The sequence below is a fragment of the Tachypleus tridentatus genome, chromosome 6 (genome assembly GCF_004210375.1).
Source record: "Tachypleus tridentatus isolate NWPU-2018 chromosome 6, ASM421037v1, whole genome shotgun sequence".
Classification (NCBI taxonomy): domain Eukaryota; kingdom Metazoa; phylum Arthropoda; class Merostomata; order Xiphosura; family Limulidae; genus Tachypleus; species Tachypleus tridentatus.
The window spans coordinates 24173506-24192034 of NC_134830.1; the positions used below are offsets into that span (position 1 = coordinate 24173506).

General features: G+C 30.6%; 1 protein-coding gene across 2 annotated transcripts in view; it reads right to left on the minus strand.

The window, feature by feature from the left end:
- ko (Stork-head domain-containing protein knockout) overlaps positions 1-18529 on the minus strand; it is a 75154-nt gene that overhangs the window by 15134 nt on the left and 41491 nt on the right. For both annotated transcript variants that reach the window (XR_013028831.1, XR_013028830.1), the window contains exon 4: positions 2305-6945. The gene's annotated coding sequence lies outside the window, so the exon portion shown is untranslated. The remainder of the gene's footprint in view (positions 1-2304; positions 6946-18529) is intronic.

Consider the following 18529-nt stretch of genomic DNA (forward strand, 5'->3'; position numbering starts at 1 on the left):
TTTATTCAATGAAAAGTGGAAAAGTCAAATTAAAATATGGATTTATCAACAATATGCATATCACACGATGAATACATATTTTTTTTTGTCCCAGTTATAAATTAAAACTCATGTTTCTTCTGCTTGTATTGTAAAATCTGCTCTTTTTCTTGTCACTGCTTTAATGCTTGAGCCAATTTTGCTTTCTAATAGCAAACATTTAACATCTTCAGCTGTTGATGATTACTTGTAACCAGAGATGGCAGAAGCTCCATTATTACAGCCAGATGAAAACCATACAGTGTCATATTATTCCTAGACTATTGAGTATACAATTAAAGGGCATTTTGCAGTCATTTGTAATATATAAATACAAATTATTTTACAAGTTGGGTTTTTCTTAAGCAAGGATAATATGATAACATCTGATCATGCCTCTCAATTCAAGGAAATGTAAAGTATGACACCAATACCAAAATCTCACATTTACAGTGTACTGCTGTTAATATGCATTTTAAAACAGTACTCACCAATAGTGCACACGTGCATCTTCAGTAGTGAATACGTCAATAAATTCAAAGCAATCACATGTATGTTTACAGTTATATTAATTTTGGTTAAAAACAATCTCACTCATTGCTCAAACTTTTGTTGTTTGCACTCTTACCATGAGATTTATTAAAACATGGCATTTATTCCAAATGCTTATCAGAAAAAAATGTTCCAAGTGTAAGCACCCACAATCATTTAGCAAGACTTCTGACCCAGTTTAAAAATAACTTTAAAAAAATGAATATTCTGTGAAAGATACTTCTGAATTTGCTAATGACCTAAAACAGACACAGTTTAAAGATAATAATCAATGTGCTAGTCATGATAGAAAGTTACTGTTTATGTCAGAACAATATTAATTATCTTTGTTCTAGCCTTGTGTTCACTGAAAATCAAGTTTTACAGGATATAACTAAAGATATTTTTAAAACAACTTTATATTTTGTGGTGAAACAATCTCACTTCATATTTAAAAGTAAAATATTTGAACTGACTGACAAAATGGCTACCATTATCAAATGACATTAAGTTCTTAACAAAATATATTAAACTTAAACTTGACTAGCTGTCTTCTATAAATGGTCTATAGATTTAAAAAATGGGAATTTCTTAATTACACTAATTTAAAAAACACACATATTGGATCCAAATGAGTCTCATGAAAATACATGGGCCTAATAACAAACTGCAATGTAAGCATCCCAGGACAGGTCACACCTCCCACTGTATAAAAAATGTGTGCACCATAAAGCATGTTCTCAACAAGTATACTATAAATTATGACATTGTCAAAGATGTGAAAGCAAAGAATGTCAGAGAAAACACATATGATGATCAGCATTTACAAAAACCTTATTTAAATTCAAAAATATTTTGTGGCAATTCTGACAGATAGCAAAGGAACAAGATAAACTACATGTATATCTGAAATCAGTTATATTTCAGCGATTTCAGTAGATTACATCAAAAATTTACAAAGTAAATAATGACTAATTGTAAGTCAGTGAAAAAAAGATATTCCATGTGTTCAAAACACATTTACTGCAGATAAAGTGTACAATTGGTCAGGTAATGTTAATTTCAGAACTCACAAGGGCATATATGTACCTGAGAAAATCAGAAAAGCATTTCCATCAGAAATAAACTATAAAGAAAAGACAGATATTATCAATAAATTAATATAATAATAGTTAAACCAAAAAGTTGCAGAGTACTTAAAGGCAAATGATAACAGGTGAGCTTTGATTGCTGATATGTTAACCTGCTGACTAACAAGAAGTATGAAATTGACAGTAACACCTACATTGTTACATATATAAGTGTTAAAAAAACAAGGAAGGTTCAAAGACATAACTGTGATAATTGAAATCATGAGTAAGTAAATATTACAACATTTAATATACAAAAAAAAGTGATCAAAATTCTCCATGACTTCTGTGAGCAATCAAAGAAAGATAACTAATATTTAAAAAAAACTGTAGTTGATAACTGTCATTTCTTTATCTGTTAAGACACATGGTAAATTCATACAAATTAATAAATATTCATATCCATTAATTAAGAATATGTTTAACTATAAGAACAAAGCCTTTCTTGAAATTTGAAAATTCCTTCGTAAAACCTCATAGTTGAAAATGATGCGAGATAATATCTTTAGGTCAGATAAGACAATCAACAAGGCCTAAACCACTTGCAGCATCACTTTAAGTCACCTATACATGCAAACATAGCAGTGATGAAACTCAAAATTCTTAATGCCAATATCTTCCTTACCTGAAAAAAATATTTCCAATAGATACCTCTGGATATAGTTAAACATTCTTCCTTATGTGTTCACAAATATTGCCAAACAGATTTATAAGCCACCAACAAGCCTTGTGACAACTTCCACCTAATTTCACATCAAAACATGACATACAGCAGAGCCCTCTACCAACAGGAGTACAATACATCTCCATGCACAACACCTCATGCACTTCACACTTGTGAACTTTCATTCTTTGACAAGGCAGTGAAACAATGTGCACTGGAAGTGGAGTGGATTGTTGGGAATGTATGAAGAGATGAGTACCTATTGGAAATACATTTTTAAGTAAGGAAAATGTTAACATGTGAAACAAATATTAACATAATATTTAACTAGAATCCTGTGCTGAGAAGGTGGAGATGCCAGTGTAAAGATTACCTAGACAAGCCCTTTCAGAAGAGATGTGAAGGAAACCTATAGGCTGTAACAGAGGTGCAAATTGGTGCACACCTATGGAGGACTGTACCTTGTTTAATTCAGGGTACATTCTTCATCTGCAGAGAAGAATTGAAAAAGCAAAAAGACCATAATTATGTTGCAAGAAGGGACAGAATAAATACATGGCCATCTGATTATTTACATACAAGATATCAGATGGTCAATATGTGTAGAAAGGATGGAACTCATTCAGACCATACCCTGTGTGCTTACCTCCGCTACTATCAGACTTAATGGATCAAAACCAGCCACAAGAGAAAGGCATTTTGATGAATATTTGTGCTCACCACTTTAACTGAGTCTCTACAGGCCCTTACCAGCTGCAAGAATAGGGTAAATGATAGATACATTACTGTATACACAGTGTGGTCACCTTAACTCTACAATCAGTCTCTGTAAGTCTCATACCAGAGGCAAAAAGAAAGCACCACAGTATTTGTAGCTATATTTCTTGCTATGAGGTTAAAAAAAAACTAACTTTAACCAGTAAATGAGCACACTGTCACTACACTTTTAATCATGAAATTGTAAAAACAGAACATGAACTTTGATCATAAGAATAAAACTATGAACAACTGTCAGCTAATCTATTGTAATATACAAACCTACACCATACATGAATGTGCAATACTCTTAAGCATACCATATTCCCACAACATTTAGCTATCCAAAACCAATTTAGGAGACACTTTTGTCAATGCAAAAATTATACATAAAACTCTACATATTACACTTGAAAAACTTTATTTTCAAACTAAGACCACATTTAAAAATTTACAGAGCAGAAAAATGCAGGTGAGTATATGTGAGGCATCCTATATCAGTAAAAGTAAAAACCACTTACAAATTTGTGATTTAAATCACACAAGACAATCAAGAGAGCCAAACTAAATGCTTGACAATCCCAGTCCTTCCTCCTACCACTAAAGTAATAATTAAAACATATCCATATTGTTCTTTTTTTTTAAATTTTATTATGTTAACTTCTGGTTATACTATGTAACACAAATTTTGTTCCTGGATAATATGCATTATTTCTTAATTGCTTATGTTGTAAAAGTACAGAAAATGGCCCTTATTCCCTTCAAACTTTTCTTTTGTGACCTGGATTATGAAATTTAGAAATTAACCTATTTTCTGTGTAAAAATGGGCAAATTTGCACATTTTCATTTACATAAGGTCTAAATAAAACATATGAATCCAGATTTACTTTTTTTTATACTTAAGTTATACAAAAATGTTTAGAAGTGAATAGTCTTTAGAGATTTGCAACTGTTATGTTTCACACTTTCAACGTATCAGCCCCCAATATAGTCTCCCATCATGTTTTCATTATACACTCCCAGGTCACAAAAGCAAAGTTTGAAGAGAAACATGTCTTTTCCATTTACTTCAGGCATGAGCAATTGGGAAATAACACTTTCTGCCCAGGAACAAGAAAAAATAAAAATTTTGTTACATAGTGTTATTCAATACTGTGCATTAACTTATAGAAGTTGTGTAGTTTAAATACAGAAACAAATACTTCTAACAATAATTCTTCTTTCCAAGTAAATTCATAACTGACTTTCACTTGTACAGTTGCAAGATTTTGTGGCTTGTTATACATTTTTTTTTTGGAATCTATGTAATCTGGAAATTATTAATAAATATGCTTTAAGCTGTCTCCATCATAATCTTACATATGAGTTGTCAACTAATTATCTTCACCTTCTTATTAAAGGAAACCATCTGTGTAGATTAGAACTAAAAATTGATTATAGATACTTTAATATACCATTCTAACACTATTTGAGTAGTACATTTTGGCCACCACGACTGTTTCTTATTAGTTTAGAAAGCATACAGCTGTATTACTGTTTAATTGGGAATCAATGTCATGCCCGAGTTGCTTTTTGTGAAATAAAAGTATCATAATCATCATAAGTTTTGGTTATTTTCAGTCATACCAGTGATATATTACTGTATCATAAGGAGTGGTTATATTCACACAACAATTTGTTATACTGGAAAAGTACAAACTTTTGTGAAAAATCGAGTTATGTACAATGACTGCCAAGTCCAGTATGTAATTGTGACAACTATATATGTTAGCAATTATAGATCATAAAGTTGGCACAAAATTCTATAGGCACATTAATCAAAATTATGGGGTTTTTTGTAGCAGTAATTACAGGTAGACACCTATACAAGTTGACAGTTGTGCATTATTACTTGTAATGAATAGAATTCATTGACTCACCAGTCGTGCATCCACACTGTTCTCAATATTTTTGGAAATAATGCAAAAACTACAAACATACCAATTATGAAAATTTAAAAGATAGAAGTAGCAAGGTCCAGAGCAAGGAAACAGTTCTGGAAACAAATATTACAAAGAAAAGAAAAATGTTTCTAAGAAAGAAAAAAATTAGCTTGATGTTACATAAAACTCTAATATAGTTTATCAAATGGCAAAAATAAGTTTTTCAAGCACTATCAGAGAAAATAATAATAACAACAATAATAATGTACATTCAGTTACCATAATTGATAACCAGATATAATTATAACAATCTGAAAAAAATATTTAACCAGATAATTGTACAAAAAAACATATCCTGAGTAAACACATAAACAATTCAGTCATATAATTGGTTAGTCTAACATATTAAATACAAGGTAACAGTTGTATTAACTGTCTAATTAAACCTAGTGGAAGACTTTACTAAAGGAGCTTCTTGATTTTGACTACATCAACCGTACTAAAAAAAACTTGAGCAACTTTAATACATAACTTTGTAAACAGGGAATTTTCCGTATTTAATACCTCCTCAAAAGTTCATATTAACAAATTGATCTTTCAAAGTTACATTATTTTTAAATTAATTTATGAATTACATTTACATAAAAACAGTTAAATACTTAAAAACATGGCTTACAATAATCCTATAAAGTCTAATTAGTCTTAAGTAAAAAACCTACTATACCCATATAATTATGCATTTCTAAGTTACAGTAAATATACAACATGGTTCTCTCCTATAAGAAAACTTCCTTTTAAACACACATTAATGTACATAAAAGACTAAGGGACATCAGCATGTTGCAAACAGAGTTCAAGTTAACGAGGACTTCCTGAAAAAAACGAAGCTTTAGCTTCAGCTAATTTTAATTTCACAGGCAAAGACATGTGACTTGATTCACTCAGAGTTCTGTTCAAACTTTCTGTTATTCTAGAATCTTTGTTCGGACAACTTGATGACATCGATAAAGCACCTGGTTTCATCAACTTCTCAAGGGCACCACTGGACAAACTGGTGGAAATATTAGTAGTTGTCTTAATAAAAGATGGTTTGTGTGTATTCAAGTTGTCACTACCTTCTGTGTTTAATGGTATTCTGTGGTTCCATGATGTACACACATTTGTTTTGATAATTTCGTTCGGAGAAGATGTTTCTTTGGTCCATATCTTTTTGTCATTAACATGCTTTTTATTTGTATTAAAACTTATTTCTAACTCCACTGCAGTTTTTTGTTGAGAGCTACATCTACTCAATTCAGTTTCAACATCCACACCACTTTTCCTACTGATGGATGAAAAAGGTACAGACTTTCTGGCTGGTATTTCTGAAGATGTTTGATTTTCAGTACATGAAACATTACTGTGGTTTGCTTTCTTAGTCGTTTGAGGAACTGTGAATCTGGTAGGCATGTCAGATTTCTTGGGTCCTGATGAACTATATAGATCGCTTACTTTGTCAACTGGCTTATTGAAGGAAGTGTTTTGTTGAAGATTATTTGCTCCAATAATTGGGTATTTAACTTTTTCTTTCCTCAGAATGTCAGTGTTATTAAATTTAGCACTTGTTTGTGTATCTAAACCACCTGCTGAAACTGAATCACCAGGTGAGCTGGGTGCACCAGAAGACTCCAGATAAGGATTGTTATGGTAAATATTTCTCTTGTGTGTAGCTTTATTATTTGAATATGGTACATACTTAGTTTCACAGATCTTATTAGTCATGTGATAACTTTTTCGAGGAAGACTAGCTGACTTAGAAATCAAGTAATGATGGTCTGTTTGACTTCGCTGTTCTCTTGGAGATAATACTCCAGTTGTAGACTGTAGTAGTAATGAATGTCTTCCATAGTGAGAACTACGGCTTAAACTACTTGTCCTGTTAACCTAAGATAAAAAAATAAACTTTATATTAAATAATACTGGACTTAAATAAAAAAAATAACAAATCCTTCAAGCACTTATAAAAGTCTAAACTCACAAACTATACTATAGTCTTCCAATCCAAAATAGTAGATACTTTTATATTAATAATAATGGCTAAACATTCTCATGTGTTCAATCTTTTAACAGCAAATAACTAGTAATAATAATTATCTGATTTTTCATTATAATAAATAAATAATTAATTTAGTCTTACATGGACTTGAATACATAAAAGGGGGAACTTCAATAAAATATTTAAATTTATACAATTTTGTAAACTTAAGTTACAGTTTCTACAGTAAGGATTAGTTTTAGTTTTTGAATTTCATGCAAAGCTACATTAGGGCTATCTACGCTAGCCATCCCTAATTTAGCAGTGTAAGACTAGAGAAAAGGCAGCTAGTCTGCACAACCTGCCACCAACTCTTGGGCTACTCTTTTACCAACAAATAGTGGGAATGACCATCACATCATAATGCCCCCACATCTGAAAGTATGAGCATGTTTGGTGTAACAGGTATTCAAACCTGCAACCCTTGAATTATGAGTCAAGTGCCTTAACCACCTGGTCATGCCAAGCCTCTACAATTAGGAAAAATATTTTTAAAATAGTAGGTATGACATTCAGCTTATTGGTGTGATAATTTTCATGTACATTTTACATCCAGTTCTTTCTTCTCACAACAGTTTAAACTACAACCTTGGTTCATATTTGTATTGGATTTCCAATAATAAAAAACAATTCCCACTTCCTATAACACTTATGTAGTTTAAACATTAACATCAGTATGTTTAATTTAGATGTTGTAAGTCTACTGAGATAATACATCTCACGGCAGAAATTAATTTACAAGACCCCAAAAGAGAATTAAGATAAAATAGGAACATTTACTTGTTTTCAATAAAGAGATTAATACTTCCTTGAGTTACACAGACTTGCCATAGAAATTTATTATCAGGTACTCTGACTACTCTTTACTTGATTGGATTGGACATGTCAGAGTCATTTTCTTATATAAACCTGCATTTTGGCTTAGATACAAAGATAACATTTTTACAGCTTTATTTGTCAAGATAAACAAATGTACTTCCTTTAACACATAAGCAACCTACAGAAAGACATACAATTCACAGTCAAAAACAACTACATAATATACATCGTAAGTGTTAACATCACACAAAACCCCTCAACCTTCTATCACTAGACTTCAAAGAAACCCAAACAGTAGAAATTACATAAACTGCTTTTCTAATCATTTAAACCACCAGTGCTAAGGTAATATAAAACCACTTTCTAAATTTAGCACATATTATATGCACCACAGAAAACATACATGTAGAAGCTGTACATTTAAACCTGCTAAATTAGTTACATAAACAATTAACTAATTTATAAAACATACACAGGACACATTTAATAAAGAAACTAAAAAACTCTTGCAAAACAAAAGATATCTATTCTTTTGCACTGTTTCATATGTGGAAAATACTAGCATACCTCTATTAGAAAAAGAGGAAAATTATAGAACATAAATATAAACATAAACTTAACACAACAATTACATTTGTTTTCACAAAAGGAATAAAATTCAGTAATGCTAAGAAAATTACACAAGAACCCACCCTTGAAGTATCATATACAAAACAAAGTGTAACAACTGCCTAGCTTTTTACACAAGTGAAGCAGGATATAACTTGAATGTCAGGTTACACACACACACAACAAAAACTGCCTTCCTGCATCCACAAACATATGAATAAAAAAGAACAGTTTTTCTGGGCAGGATAACACCATACTAAAACATAAACCTGACACTAACATAAGAAATATAAGAGAAGCTTTATTAATAAAATCAAACAATACCACATTAAGAAATACCCAGGCACATAACTTTATGCTCTTAATTGTTACTTACCCAGATATTCCTAATTATATATGCAACTATTTTGCATAGCATTTCTACATATTCACCTTTTGTTTGTATTTTCTATTCAGCCATAAACTAATCTGTTAATTCACAAGAACTGATAAGCATATGCAGAAGTAACCACTATCAATTCTGAAATGTAAATACACTTTTAGATTGTTGAATATCAATTTAAATAATAAAACCTTTACTATTAAAACTTTTATATTTGAAAATTACCATATCAATGATATCACTGTATCTGTTTTAAGAATATTCTCCTTGCTGTAAAATCTGTATTTTGTAATAAATTAATACTTATAATCAGTACTTAAGCTCAAAATGAAACTAATTCTGTAGTTTAATTACACAATGCATGTATTTTATAAATTCCCTTAACCACACAATTTTTTAGCACAATCTGCACTTTTCTGTTCCTTTCAATATGTACATGTAAAGGATTTAAGTACTAAAGAAAGCTGTATTATTTTGAATATGCAGGTATAATTATGTGTATTTTATCTTTTTAATTATGTGTATTTATACACACTTACATGTAAATGTTATGAAATCTGGTCCATGACCATCAGGTTAAATGAGAGGAATTGATATGTAAATCTATACAACCTTTACAAGACTTTCCATAACCCAAGCTAAAATCTGAAGGACTCTTCCATGACATCAAAAACTTTGTGAACCATATAAATATAAACTAAACCATCTTATGACCAAGTATATGGAACTTACCTTTATTCATCCAATTTTTTTCAAATGTTAATATAAGTGTCTGTATCTAATTACAATAGTTTGATGAACAGACCATATATAATCTTGACTTACAGTAATACCTTCCTTAAAGATTATTGTACATTGTCAGAGGCTTGGTTAACTTTGCTATATTTAACAACAGACCAAGTTGCAGGATAATTCATTAAACTTGTCTTAGTGTATTTCTTGCAAGTTGGTTATATATAGAGATAAAGAATGCATAGCTTTAGTTCCTCCTTTTTTGTTAATAGACTTTCCTGATAATGTGAAAAACACAAAGGTTACAGTATACTTCTAAATAAAACTGTACCTAGGTCTGATTTGTGTTTGATACCACCTGGTGAAGAATTCTCTCATCATCTTATACATATATAAACACACAGAATATTTTTGTAATTCAAATATTTTGTTTGCCACTAACTTCAGATTCTGGTTAAAGTGTTAGTAGTGTCTTTCTTCATCAAATATTTTGTTTGCCACTAATTTCAGATTCTGGTTAAAGTGTTAGCAGTGTCTTTCTTCATCAAATATTTTGTTTGCCACTAACTTCAGATTCTGGTTAAAGTGTTAGCAGTGTCTTTCTTCATCAAATATTTTGTTTGCCACTAACTTCAGATTCTGGTTAAAGTGTTAGCAGTGTCTTTCTTCATCAAATATTTTGTTTGCCACTAACTTCAGATTCTGGTTAAAGTTTTAGCAGTGTCTTTCTTCATTTTTAGTATTTGGTCTTTTTCTATTGCAGTCAACATAAACTTGTTTTACACTTGTGTACTGGAACAAGGCCAAAACCTCAAGGCTTGAAAACTGGTAAGAACCAGGAAAGTCTGTCTTAGCCTGGACTGTTTTGTCTATTGCTCAGACACACACACACATGTAGTATTCACAATGTTTTTACCATTTAAAGAATGTGGTGACCAGATGCACTTCACTACCAAATGTTGCTTTGTTGATTATAAGGAACAAAAAGCACTTGCTTGTGCATCATGCTTATGTTTTCAGACACTGGTAAGAATGAGAAACTGTGATGATAATGTTTCAGTCACTTGCTGGCTAACAAACCAACTACCTATTCTTGATGACGAGAAATCCATTTGAAATAAAAATGTATCTTAAAATGACTGGTATGGCTATTAACATTTTTATTGATAAGCAGAGAACAAAATTTTAGCCTTCCAAGGTCATCTTCAGGTTAAGAAAAAGAGTTTACAACTGACCATTGCCAACTACCTGTATTTTAATTTACTGATGCATTTTGTACCCAGAATTATGGTAATTAATTCAGGTTTATGCTGAATTGGTTGTTACATAGCAGATATCTATAAAAAATACATGAACATCAGGTAAGGTTTTTGATAATTACTGTAAGAACTCTGATTGATTTCTTGGTATATTATAGATATTCTATGTAAAGCATCACTTCTGCTAAGTTTCTTACTTTGTTCTGATTAATTTAACAAAACCAGGTTTAGGGTAAGTGGAAAAATATGACTTAATCTTTGTATGAATGCTGTCTCTCACACTTAGAACTTTGGTGTAAGTATGCTGTCAAAGATATCAACAAATATGGCCTGTATTATTAGAGAACAACAGCTATGCAGACAAACTATCCATGTTGGTTAAGACATTACACCATTACTTTCACGTGGTTGATGCAGTTCACATTATGTTGTCTGCAACAGGAAGTGTCTAAGCTATGTAGATACAACACTTATTTTTGTTCCTATATTTACTACATTTTTTATTTTCAGGTTTACCTTGTTAGTGAATTACATAAATTAGTTGAATTAAAACAATCAATAAAAGCACATATTTACATGTACAGGGTTGATTATAAGTGAAACACCATATAGAAAATTATTATATCAAATGTTTATTAAACTATTAAGAGTGATATATAATTTAACAAAACCAGGTTTAGGGTAAGTGGAAAAATATGACTTAATCTTTTTTCCAAGTTTGTGTCCATAAATTGAAAAATATGTTTATTTAGGAGAATAAGACCTTTCTGTATGAAACTTGAAAGTCCTTCTTGAAACCTTCATCTTAGGAAATGATACAACTCTAGAACAGACAACACAATTAGCACGACATTATAATAGCTTAGAGGGGCGAACACAGCATTGCTTTAGTTGACAGACAACACAATTAGCACGTCATTATAATAGCTTAGAGGGGCGAACACAGCATTGCTTTAGTTGACAATTTGTAACAAACTTTCTCTCACACTTGGAGTTCAAAAATTTGAATCTAGTTCTGCAACAGCATAAGAAACTGATATAATTAGTTTCATACCCTAGTACGTATATACAGTACAATGGTGAGAATGTAGATTACAAAGTAAGTATTCTAGATTAATTTATCACACCTCCTGTAGTATATAGATAATAGCATCAATTCCTCAAGGAACTAAAAATCACAGAATACTCTTCAGTCCACTTAACATCAAAAGATGGTAGAATCCTCAATGAGCTTTCAAGTGAACAAGATTTGCTTGTTAACAAGCTCAACAATATGGGGCGACACCAGTTCTGACCTTTGATTATCCATTATTTGGAAAGACGATGATGAACATACCATAATAATAATGCAAAAATAGTGAAATCAAGGAACATTGAAACTTGTATGAATTTCATAATAAACACTAGGCATTTGATTCTAGAATTAAATGTGAAATATGTAGGTGAGCTACCTGCATTCATCATTAGACTACTCGTAACATGCTAATCCTACTAAATTTTTTTTTTCCTCATTTAGTTACTATAAACAATGTTGAAACTAAAATCCAAACCTTTGTCTTAGAAGTGATACAATAATCAGAATCATACTGCTCTATTCCTCAATATTTATCAACCATGTAAAAGATACACAGACACTATATCAGTGAATCAGAAACAGCCACAAAATACACTAAATTCACAATTGAATAAGAAAACAATGGAGAACTACCATTATTAGTTGTTTTGACATTCCAAACACAACAATAATATAAAGACTAACACTTGCTTTATGACCCTACTGTCATGGCTACAATTATCAATTGCCTTTGTAAATAGGGTAACATAATTATTCAAGTGGCCCTTGTTTCTAAAGCTCTGATTTAGAACACTCTCATCCCCTCATTTTGTTCCAATGTACAAAATAAAATACACATTATATTTTATCTTTATTGAATAACATTTAAGGGTTGCTCAAGGTTGTTAAAATTTTACCTTGTAGCTCACATTAAATCTGCACAATCTGATTATTTTAGCACATCTTCGAACATTTTCAGAGTATTCTACATTGGTTAAAATGTTTAAGAATATTAATACCTAAATAATCTGTGAGGATAGGTATATAAGCATTTGAACATGGTTTTCTGTATCAAAATATCATTGCAAATGGATACTGCAGCAAGAAGTAAGACCACACTTTGGCTGCCTAGTTCAGAAGAGACTCAACTAACAAAAGCAAATTACTTTAAAACAGATAAAATCTGTGATTTCTTCTACCACCACAAAACATCAAAAACATTTCTTGCAAGTTCAGAATTGTGATCAAAGAGACTGCTGTTTTGTGGAAGACTAAAATTTTAATTTGTCTGAAATACCAGCCATCATGAAACTTGAAAAGCTTGTGGAAAATGGACAAATCTAAAAGAAAATTTAAAAATGAAAACTGAAACACAACAAGTTGAATGACCTTTCGACATCACTCACAGCTGTGCCTTGACCCTGATCAAGATCCCAGAAGGAAAGGACTTTTTTCTTGCTCAGAAGGAAAGAGAGCAATGAGAGTGCATAAGCCAGGTAGATAATTTTCTTTCTTTAAATAAATCCACAGTTGAGATAGGAAGTTAGGCAAGTATGGGAAGGAAACAACATGTAGGTTCACCATTCCCATGGCTTGGAATTAGGATGTAGTAAGTCTCTTTAAACTCCACTATAAGAAAAGGGAGAAATGAGGTGAAGAATCCAGAGAAACAACAACACCCAAAACAGTGCAATGGGTGACCACAAAACCCTAATTTTATAAGCACACTATAGCAATTTATTGAATATAAGGAATGGTAAGGACAAGCAGCTATCCTCTTTTGTTTTACATATATAGTCCATGGGTGAGTACGGTTCAGGATGGGCAAATTTTTTGTTAAAAGTACCACCATGAGGGCAAACCAACAAGGGCAAACGTGTTATCTTGTAAAATTTCCCATCTCTGCACTGTGCATTGCACGGCCATGGAAATATAAGTCATCGTGACCATACAGTGTGGATCTGATGTGTTACACAATACCTGGTCAGGTACCACTTGCCACAGAGCCAGATCCAAACATTGAGGATTAATTAAAGGGAAAAAGAGCCCCTGAGAAGGAAAGAATAAGTAAGAAAAGCATACCCAATCAAAGTCGTACTGAATTTTGAAGAATGGATACAGGCAGAAGATGACAGTCTTAAAAAGATAGAAATGGCAATCCAATACAAATATTAAGGAGTGTGAAATATTATGGGTAATCCACATGCCCAATTGAAAAAGTACCTCCAAGGAACAAAAAAGGATGAAATGCCAATGAAAAGATAGGGTGTCAAATTGGATGAGAAGACACTTGAAACAAAGTATGGGAGAAAAATGCTAAAGAGGAATACGCCAATCAAACACTTCCTGCCTCTAACAAAGAGTATCATTTTTTACTGAGAACCAATCTTTCACTTAAAATATATTATCCATTTCTTAATATTTCAGTATTTCTGTTAGCTTTTGTTCAGACCTTGGATGAAACCTTTTTACAATGCCAGATCAAGTGATTTAATTATGCACTAAACAACACAGAAGTTTGAAACCAGCTACAAAGGAAATTTAATTATGATTGGATAAAATAAAAATTAAGTGTTTCTGCATATTAACAGAGTAAGTACAGATGTTTAAGGTTTGTGATGACAAGAAACTCAATTGAAGTAAAAATATATTTTCAAGACAGCTGGTATGGATATTAACACGTTAATTAAAATAGAGTACATAACAACATTTCGGCCTTCTTACCTGGAGATGATCTAAGAAGGTTGCAAATACCTATGAGAGTCGTCTTAAGAATACATGTTGAAGGTTGTTTTTTGTATAGTTTCTATACTTGTTAAATTACATCTATCTGAAAGCTGAAAAGGATGTCTTCAATAAGAACATAATAACATAAGATTAAGCACTTAAGCTTATACAGTATAGAAATGGATTGAATGTTTTACTAAGTTGCAATGTTTGTAAACATGTTTATTTTTTGTTGTTGTTCAACAAAAAAAAGTGAAGGTTAAATCAGATAAGTTTACTGTTTGGTAAGTATGGTAAACAATTGTAGTATAACATGAAGACTATTCCAACAACATTTATAAAAAATTACTCTCTCTAATTGGTTATGTAATTATAATCATGACATTTTAAATAAAAACAATATCCTTAAAGTGAAAATAAAACATTTTTATTAATTAATTATCAACTATATCCAAAAATATAAAAGTAACCTTTATAAAGTAGCCTATGTTTATTGTACTTTAGTGGATGAGTAATAGTATTTGGTAATATACAGTAACATTTCAATTATTATACATTATATATGTACATACATTGTTACTATTTACAAACAAGCTCTTAAATTTATTTTTCTTAGAAGGTGGAAGATGTGAAACAAAATCTTGTTTTTTGGCTTCTATACATCCCTTAGAAATAACCAAAAAATCATAAATAACTATATTGATACCATAGAATTCCATTATAATTTATGAAGATTAGTAACTAAGTTGTATTTGACTCTATAAAAAATATTAAATTTCAAACAGACTTTAGACTAAATCTACCTTCTTGAATTCTTGTTTCAAAAGGAAGTGACAACATCACACTTGAAAATGACTGAGTGAACCAACTTTGTGGACATTCTGAACATTTCAGTTATTCATGTCATAGACAGAAGTGTATATAATGGAGCATTTCCAAAAAATGGAACGAGATATGTGAGAATCTACTGTGTTTGATTCAGTACGAGTGATATCTCAACAAATAGAAAATATAGATTATTATTTTATATTTTAGCATGTCAACACAGGCAATTTGAGTTGTAATTTGTACAAAACTATAAACTTTATATTTTAACAACATAAACATTTAAATTGAAATAGTGCTGCATTCAACATATGATGTAACACACACAAATCAATGTTTAGATGTGTTTCGTTAATATTTGCTTTCAAATTAAAATTTTACTATTTGTATAATATTAAAATTGGAATCATAAACTACAATTTGATAACAAATTTACAAACATATATTCTTCAGTCATTCTATTAAATTTTGATTACAATTTAACAAGTGTGATGACATGGCCTTTGACCCATGACCATAGCAAGACAACAGGGTTAAGTGAATTAACAGTAAATTTACAAAACAATTATTTTCAAGCACAATAAAGTGGTTTTATTTCAGAGAATATACTGCTTACTTTCATAGTGCTCAACTGTCTTGTTCAGATGGTATGTTTTTCACAATATCAATTCACTATGAAAATAAATTGTTGTTTGTCAATGTTTTATTATAACAGCATAATGTGTTTCCACATTGTTCAGATGGTGTGTTCTTCACAATATCAATTCACTATGATAATAAATTGTTGTTTGTCAATGTTTTATTATAATAGCATAATGTGTTTCCACATTGTTCAGATGGTATGTTCTTCACAATATCAATTCACTATGATAATAAATTGTTGTTTGTCAATGTTTTATTATAATAGCATAATGTGTTTCCACATTGTTCAGATGGTATGTTCTTCACAATATCAATTCACTATGATAATAAATTGTTGTTTGTCAATGTTTTATTATAATAGCATAATGTGTTTCCACATTGTTCAGATGGTGTGTTCTTCACAATATCAATTCACTATGATAATAAATTGTTGTTTGTCAATGTTTTATTATAATAGCATAGCATAATGGTGTGTTTCAATTCACATTGTTCAGATGGTGTGTTTTTCACAATATCAATTCACTATGATAATAAATTGTTTGTCAATGTTTTATTATAACAGCATAATGTGTTTCCACATTGTTCAGATGGTGTGTTCTTTACAATATCAATTCACTATGATAATAAATTGTTGTTTGTCAATGTTTTATTATAATAGCATAATGTGTTTCCACATTGTTCAGATGGTATGTTCTTCACAATATCAATTCACTATGATAATAAATTGTTGTTTGTCAATGTTTTATTATAATAGCATAATGTGTTTCCACATTGTTCAGATGGTGTGTTCTTCACAATATCAATTCACTATGATAATAAATTGTTGTTTGTCAATGTTTTATTATAATAGCATAATGTGTTTCCACATTGTTCAGATGGTGTGTTCTTCACAATATCAATTCACTATGATAATAAATTGTTGTTTGTCAATGTTTTATTATAATAGCATGTGTTTCCACATTGTTCAGATGGTGTGTTCTTCACAATATCAATTCACTATTATAATAAATTGTTTGTCAATGTTTTATTATAACAGCATAATGTGTTTCCATACACAAAGTAAAGGTACCTGCAGCTTTTGATGTTATACTCAAACTACAACATGAATAGTTCACACAAGTGAAGTAAATGTCACCCACACTTTAGTTTACCTCAAAAACATATAGACGAAAAAGAATGACCACAAACAATGCTTCAAAGTATACAAAAGTCAAAGAATTTGCCAGAAAGCAAGAATTACACAGTTGAACAAACTAATGGATCTCTTTATGATATCTTATCATCCTGCTTGTTCAACGTAATGTCCCAGTTTCTACAGAGTTAAACGAAAACAACAATATTAAGTTAAGAAAGTCATCAACAGAGGTCCTCCAACTGTGCAATACCAGTGAGGTACTTCAGTATTTCTTCATCTGTAATGCACTTAAGTTCATTAGTATTTTGAGGAATATATATATTCCATAAAGATTATAATCTTTATTCCAAATAATATATCAATTCTAACACTAATTGACTGAAACAAGTTAGAAAAAATATTCAAAAAGTGCACATAAAAGAGCAATATAGAAATTTCTACTGCAACCACTCATAATACCAGATAAGCACAATTATTTCCAAAGAACAAACACTAACATCTAAACAAATGGCAACTCAAAGATGACATTATCTGATAAGCTATTTTCTTTTTGCTGATAAAAAAAGCATTACCAATGACTAATCAGTAACAAAAGTTGATTTAGCCTACTAAAATACATGATAATGTGACTAATACCTCTATGCACCTGAAATCATCCTCTGAAATGTCAGGAAAGAACAGAGGCAGTGAGAAATTGTGCTTTAATATCAGGAAAATACACTTGAAGTTCACCAAACACAGATAGACAGATGAAGTTTAAGTAATTTAGAACATGTTGCATAAAGACAGAGTTCACAACACTTCAAGAATGAACAAAACAAAATGCAAAAAAAAAGTACTGATTTAACATCGAAACATTTTGAGCATGAGATAATTCCTAGTTTCACAGTATTTTATTTTTATACGATAATAGTATTAAGTAATTTTTTTACTGATTTTGATACTAGAAACAGTATCATTTTTAATTTCTTGTGACTATTTCTTTAATACATCTGTGTAACAACTTACACAAGTGTCAACCTAATTTCAATAAATTCAATTACTTCTAACAGAGTAAGATTTGAAGCTAATACATTTAATGCAAAACAATAAACACACACATAACAACATACCTGTGACAGCATAAGCTTTTCATTGTTATCTCACTTGCAAGTTGGTTTGCTGGAGTACATTGATGTGAAATGGTGATAACAAAAATGTTTTTATAAAATAACTACTCAACAGGAAAATGAACAAATACATTTCAAAA